Source organism: Dendrobates tinctorius, unplaced genomic scaffold (assembly GCF_039654945.1).
Source record: "Dendrobates tinctorius isolate UK_male_01 unplaced genomic scaffold, ASM3965494v1 ptg000011l, whole genome shotgun sequence".
Classification (NCBI taxonomy): Eukaryota; Metazoa; Chordata; class Amphibia; order Anura; family Dendrobatidae; genus Dendrobates; species Dendrobates tinctorius.
In genome coordinates, this window is record NW_027361679.1 from 88510718 (window position 1) to 88516717 (window position 6000).

Below are 6000 nucleotides of genomic sequence, written 5' to 3' on the forward strand. Positions count from 1 at the left end.
TCTGCTCCTGTTCAGTAATGTGTAATGTTATGTACCACTTATGCCTTAATGTTATCCCCTTGTGTTTTACACTGTTAAATGTGCTGTGTATGCCATGTATTAATGTTGTGCTGTGTTTGTTATGCACATGCTAGAGGCAGGGACAGAAGGGGTTAATTTAGGGGGCTGAGTCAGCAGCCTCTAGGGAGCAGGAAGCTCCTGCTTCCTGGTCAGAGCCAGACCAATGTGCAGGTGACATGGTGTGCTCCCCTGTTGGGAGCTGGCCAGACCCCGGGAGGGGAGAAGAGTGCTGCCCTAGACCCTTGGACAGTGAAGAGGGCAACAGGTCTTTGTGAGTGCTCTGCCCAAGAGACTATAAGCGTCCAGATACCGGCCACTGAAGCATCTCCACTACTACTGCTGTTGCTGCTGACCCTGCAGTGAAGAGGAATAATGAAAAAGCAGGAAGTTTTACTATAGTTACTGCAACTACCTTTTCTACTTTTTTCTTACCTTGTTTTTCCTACAAAATAAATTGCTTCCCTGATGGATTATAACTGTGTTCCTGGATCCTGATAGCCTGAACTGCAGTGACTGAGGAGAAGAGATAACATGTCAGGGGGATGCATCTGTTCTGTCTGTATTTTATGAGCAAGGGGCCGGGGTGTGGATTGATTCTGCTGTAGTAGACTCGCCCGCGATTACCACCCGTGCCACCTTGTTACATCAACACACTTTTTACATCGGTTTTCCAAGTTCTGTAAGCCTTGTAAAAAGAAGGATTTTGGTTGTGCCTCAAACCAGACATCTGTAACAGCCATGGCACCAGAAATGGTGTGAAATTTGGTATCCTTGAGGTGTTTCTTCATGTTTGGAAAAAGATGATATCGGAAGGACCTAGATCTGGTGAATAAGGTGGGTGGTCAGCCAGCTGGAAGCCCAAGACCGCCAGTTTTGCCTTGGTCGTTTGTACAGTGTGAGTGGAGGCATTGTCTTGCAGGAAAATGATTCCTTTGGACAGCCTTTTGGCCTTCAGAGCTGTCTTCAATTTGTCCAAAAGTTCAGTGTAATACCTTTCATTGATGGTGGAAACCTTTTGAAGGTAGTCCACTAGCAGCACACCTTCCTTATACCAGAACACAGACTCCATCACCTTAGTGGCTGATTTTTGCACCCTGAACTTCTTTGGACGAGGAGGACCACTGTGCCTCCACTCATAACTGCTCCTTGGTTTCAGGATCATACAAATAAATCCAAGTCTTGTCCATAGTGACCAGTTGATCCAGGAAGTTCTTATCAGTCTGGAAATGTTGACAAATGGACCAGGAAGTTTTCAATCGCATGCTTTTCTGATCTGCTGTCAAACATTTGGGGATCCACTTTTGCAGATAGCTTCTTCATGTCCAAATGTTCATGGATAATTACACAAACACGTTCACTGGAAATCCTCATGATGTCTCCTATTGTATTAGCTGAAATTCGCCGATTCTCCAGTATGAGGTTGTGCACAACATCTACAATCTTCGGAACAACAACCACTCTCGGTCGTCCAGGACATTCCTCATTGTTGATGCTGAAGTGGCCCGTTTTAAATATGGCAACCCAGTTCTTAACTGTAGAATATGAAGGGCATTGATCTCCCAATGTCTGCAACCTATCACCATGAATATCCTTTGCAGACTTTCCTTGCAGAAACAAGAATTTTATCATACCTCTGTTCTCATTTGCTGTGAATATCGTATTAGACTCCACCATTTTGTTTTCCCGCGTGCATCGAACACTGTTGCCATAAGCTATAAACACAAAATTTTGAAATTTTGAAAACATAATGAATATTAGACACATAAGGCTTTCATGTGATGTAACATTCGTTATGATAGAAGCAAAAAAGATCACAAAGCCAGAGACTCTCATAGAGAACCACTGACGGTAAAACACAGGCGGCTCCTGCACATCTACTGTGCAACCCCATAACTGGGGTGTATAATTATGGTAGTTTAGATTAATGGAGTTCTTTGTTTAAAAAAGTTATCACTGATCCATGGGCTCCACAGGATAGGTGATCACTTACGTCCAACCATTAGAAACTGCACCGATCGGAAGAATGAGGAAGTTTTATTGTTGATAGGACACTTATCCCCATTTTAAAATGGAGTGGCAGGTGGGATGTCTGACTGCAGCGCCATTCATTCTCTCAAGGGCTTCCAGAAAAAAACAAGTGCAGCCACTGAGGGAATTAATGGATCAGTGATCGAGTTGTACATGCCACTACAGTCTAATGGAGATGAAAAGTTCCACATTTTGCTGATTGGAAGAAGTCAGACCCCACCAATCAGTACGTTATCGCTTATCCTGTGGAGAGATTATTAGTTTTTTTCACAGGAGAATCCCTGTAACTGCATCTCTGATGTTGTGCTCCAAGTATTTAATCTCTAATGGAAATAAAGAATCTTCTCCTAATTAATATCAGAGAGAACAAACCAAGACCAATAATACCACATTCAGAGAAGAAATACTACCACATCATGACCAGACCACATAGTGACAGAATAATACCACATACAAGGAACAAATGCAGCCACACCATGAACAAACCACATAGTGACCAAATAATAATAATACAAGGGACAAATACAGCCACACCATGACCGGACCACATAGTCACCGAATAATACCACATACAAGGAACAAATGCAGCCACACCATGACCAAATCACATTTTAGGACCACATAGTGACCAAATATTATCACATACATGGAACAAATATGACACACCATGATCAAAACATATAGTGACCGAATAATATGACATATTACCAGAATATAGGGACAAAATAATACCACCTACAAGAAGAAATACTGCCACGCTGTGACCAGACCACAAATTACCACCACATAGTGACTGACTACTAAATACTGATCATAAATACAAACCACAATACTAACACTGTTATAACCACCAGTGATCACCAGTCACATTATACTCAGGAGCTCTGTATATAGAGTCAGTGTACAGAAAATACAGGGATCACCAGTGGCATTACAAATAGGAGCTCTATACAGTTGTGGCCAAAAGTATTGACACCCCTGCAATTTTACATAGTAACATAGTATTTAACCCCTTCATGACCCAGCCTATTTTGACCTTAATGACCTGGCCATTTTTTGCAATTCTGACCAGTGTCCCTTTATGAGGTAATAACTCAGGAACACTTCAACGGATCCTAGGGATTCTGAGATTGTTTTTTCGTGACATATTGGGCTTCATGTTAGTGGTAAATTTAGGTCGATAATTTTTGCGTTTATTTGTTAAAAAATCAGAAATTTGGTAAAAATTTAGAAAATTTCGCAATTTTCACATTTTGAATTTTTATTCTGTTAAACCAGAGAGTTATGTGACACAAAGTGGTTACTAAATAACATTTCCCACATGTCTACTTTACATCAGCACAATTTTGGAAACAAATTTTTTTTTGTTAGGAAGTTATAAGGGTTAAAAGTTGACCAGCGATTTCTCATTTTTACAACAAAATTTACAAAACCATTTTTTTTAGGGACCACCTCACATTTGAAGTCACTTTGAGGGGTCTATATGGCAGAAAATACCCAAAAGTGACACCATTCTAAAAACTGCACCCCTCAAGCTACTCAAAACTACATTCAAGAAGATTATTAACCCTTCAGGTGTTTCGCAGGAACTAAAGCAACGTGGAAAGAAAAAATGGACATTTTAATTTTTACAACAAAAATTTTCATTTAGCATCAATTTTTTCATTTTCACATGGGCAACAGGATAAAATGGATCTTAAAATTTGTTGGGCAATTTCTCCTGAGTACACCGGTACCTCATATGTGGTCATAAACCACTGTTTGGGAGCACGGCAGGGCTCAGAAGGGAAGGAGCGCCATTTGACTTTTGAATGGAAAACATGCTGGAATATTTAGCGGACACCATGTCGCGTTTGGAGAGCCCCTGTGTGCCTAAACATTGGAGCTCGCCCACAAGTGACCCCATTTTGGAAACTAGACCCCCTAAGGAACTTATCTACATGCATAGTGATCACTTTGAACCCCCAGGTGCTTCACAAATTGATCGGTAAAAAAAAAAAAGTACTTTTTTTTCACAAAAATTTTCTTTTAGCCTCAGTTTTTTCATTTTCACATGGGTAACAGGATAAAATGGATCCTAAAATTTGTTGGCCAATTTCTCCTGAATACATCGATACCTCATATGTCATCATAAACCACTGTTTGGGCGCACGACAGGGTCCGTAAGTGAAGGAGTGCTATTTGACTTTTTGAATGGAAAATTTGCTCCAATCGTTATCGGACACCATGTCGCGTTTGGAAAGCCCCTGTGTGCCTAAACAGTGAAAACCCCCCCACAAGTGACACCATTTTGCAAACTAGACCCCTTATGGATCTTATCTAGATGTGTAGTGAGCACTTTGAACCTCCAGGTGCTTCACAGAAGTTTATAACGCAGAGCAGTGAAAATAAAAAATCATTTTTTTTCCTCAAAAATGATTTTTTAGCACGCTATGTTTTATTTTCGCAAGGGTAACAGGAGAAATTGGACCACAAAAGTTGTTGTGCAATGTGTTCTGAGTACACCGATACCCCATATGTGGGGGGGAACCACTGTTTGGGCGCACGGCAGGGCTCAGAAGGGAAGGAGCGCCATTTGACTTTTTGAAATTAAAATTACCTCTAATCGTTAGCGGACACCATGTCGTGTTTGGAGAGCCCCTGTGTGCCTAAACATTGGAGTTCCCCCACAAATAACCCCATTTTGGAAACTAGACCCCCTAAGGAACTTTTCTAGATGCATAGTGAGCACTTAGAACCCCCAAGTGCTTCACAAAAGTTTATAACGCAGTGCCGTGAAAATAAAAAATATTTTTTTAACTCAAAAAATTATTTTTTAGTGCACAATTATTTATTTTCACAGGGGTACCAGGAGAAACTGGACCCCAAAAGTTGTTGTCCAGTTTGTCCTGAGTACGCTGGTACCCCATATGTGGGTGGGGGCCACTGTTTGGGCACACGTCGGGGCTCGGAAGGGAAGTAGTGACATTTTGGAATGCAGACTTTGATGGAATGGTCTGCAGGCATCATGTTACATTTGCAGAGCCCCTGATGTACCTAAACTGTGGAAACTCCCCACAAATGACCCCATTTTGGAAACTAGACCCCCCAAGGAACTTATCTAGATGTGTGGTGAGCACTTTGAACCCCCAAGTGATTCACAGAAGTTTATAACGCAGAGCCGTGAAAAAAAAAAATCATTTTTTTTGCTAAAAAAAAAAAAAAGATTTTTAGCCAGCAATTTTTTTTCCACAAGGGTAACAGGATAAATTGGACCCCAAAAGTTGTTGTCCAGTTTGTCCTGAGTACGTTGATACCCCATATGTGGGTGGGGACCACTGTTTGGGCACACGTCGTGGCTCGGAAGGGAAGTAGTGGCATTATGAAGTGCTGACTTTGATGGAATGGTCTGCGGGCGTCATGTTACATTTGCAGAGCCCCTGGTGTGCCTAAACTGTGGAACCCCCCACAAGTGACCCCATTTTGGAAATTAGACCCCCCAAGTAACTTATCTAGATGTGTGGTGAGCACTTTGAACCCCCAAGTGCTTCACAGAAGTTTATAACGCAAAGCTGTGAAAATAAAAAATCTTTTTTTTTTCCTCAAAAAATGATATTTTAGCTCACAAATTTTTATTTTCCCAAGGATAACAGGAGAAATTGGACCCCAAAAGTTGTTGTCCAGTTTGTCCTGAGTACGCTGATACCCCATATGTGGGGAGGAACCATTGTTTAGGTGCACGTAAGGGCTGGGAATGGAAGTAGTGACATTTTGAAATGCAGACTTTGATGGAAAGGTCTGCGGTCGTCGTTACGTTTGCAGAGCCCCTGATGTGCCTATACAGTAAAAACCCCCACAAGTGACCCCATTTTGGAAACTAGACCTTCCAAGGAACTTATCTAGTTGTCTGGGGAGCACTTGGAACCCCCAAGT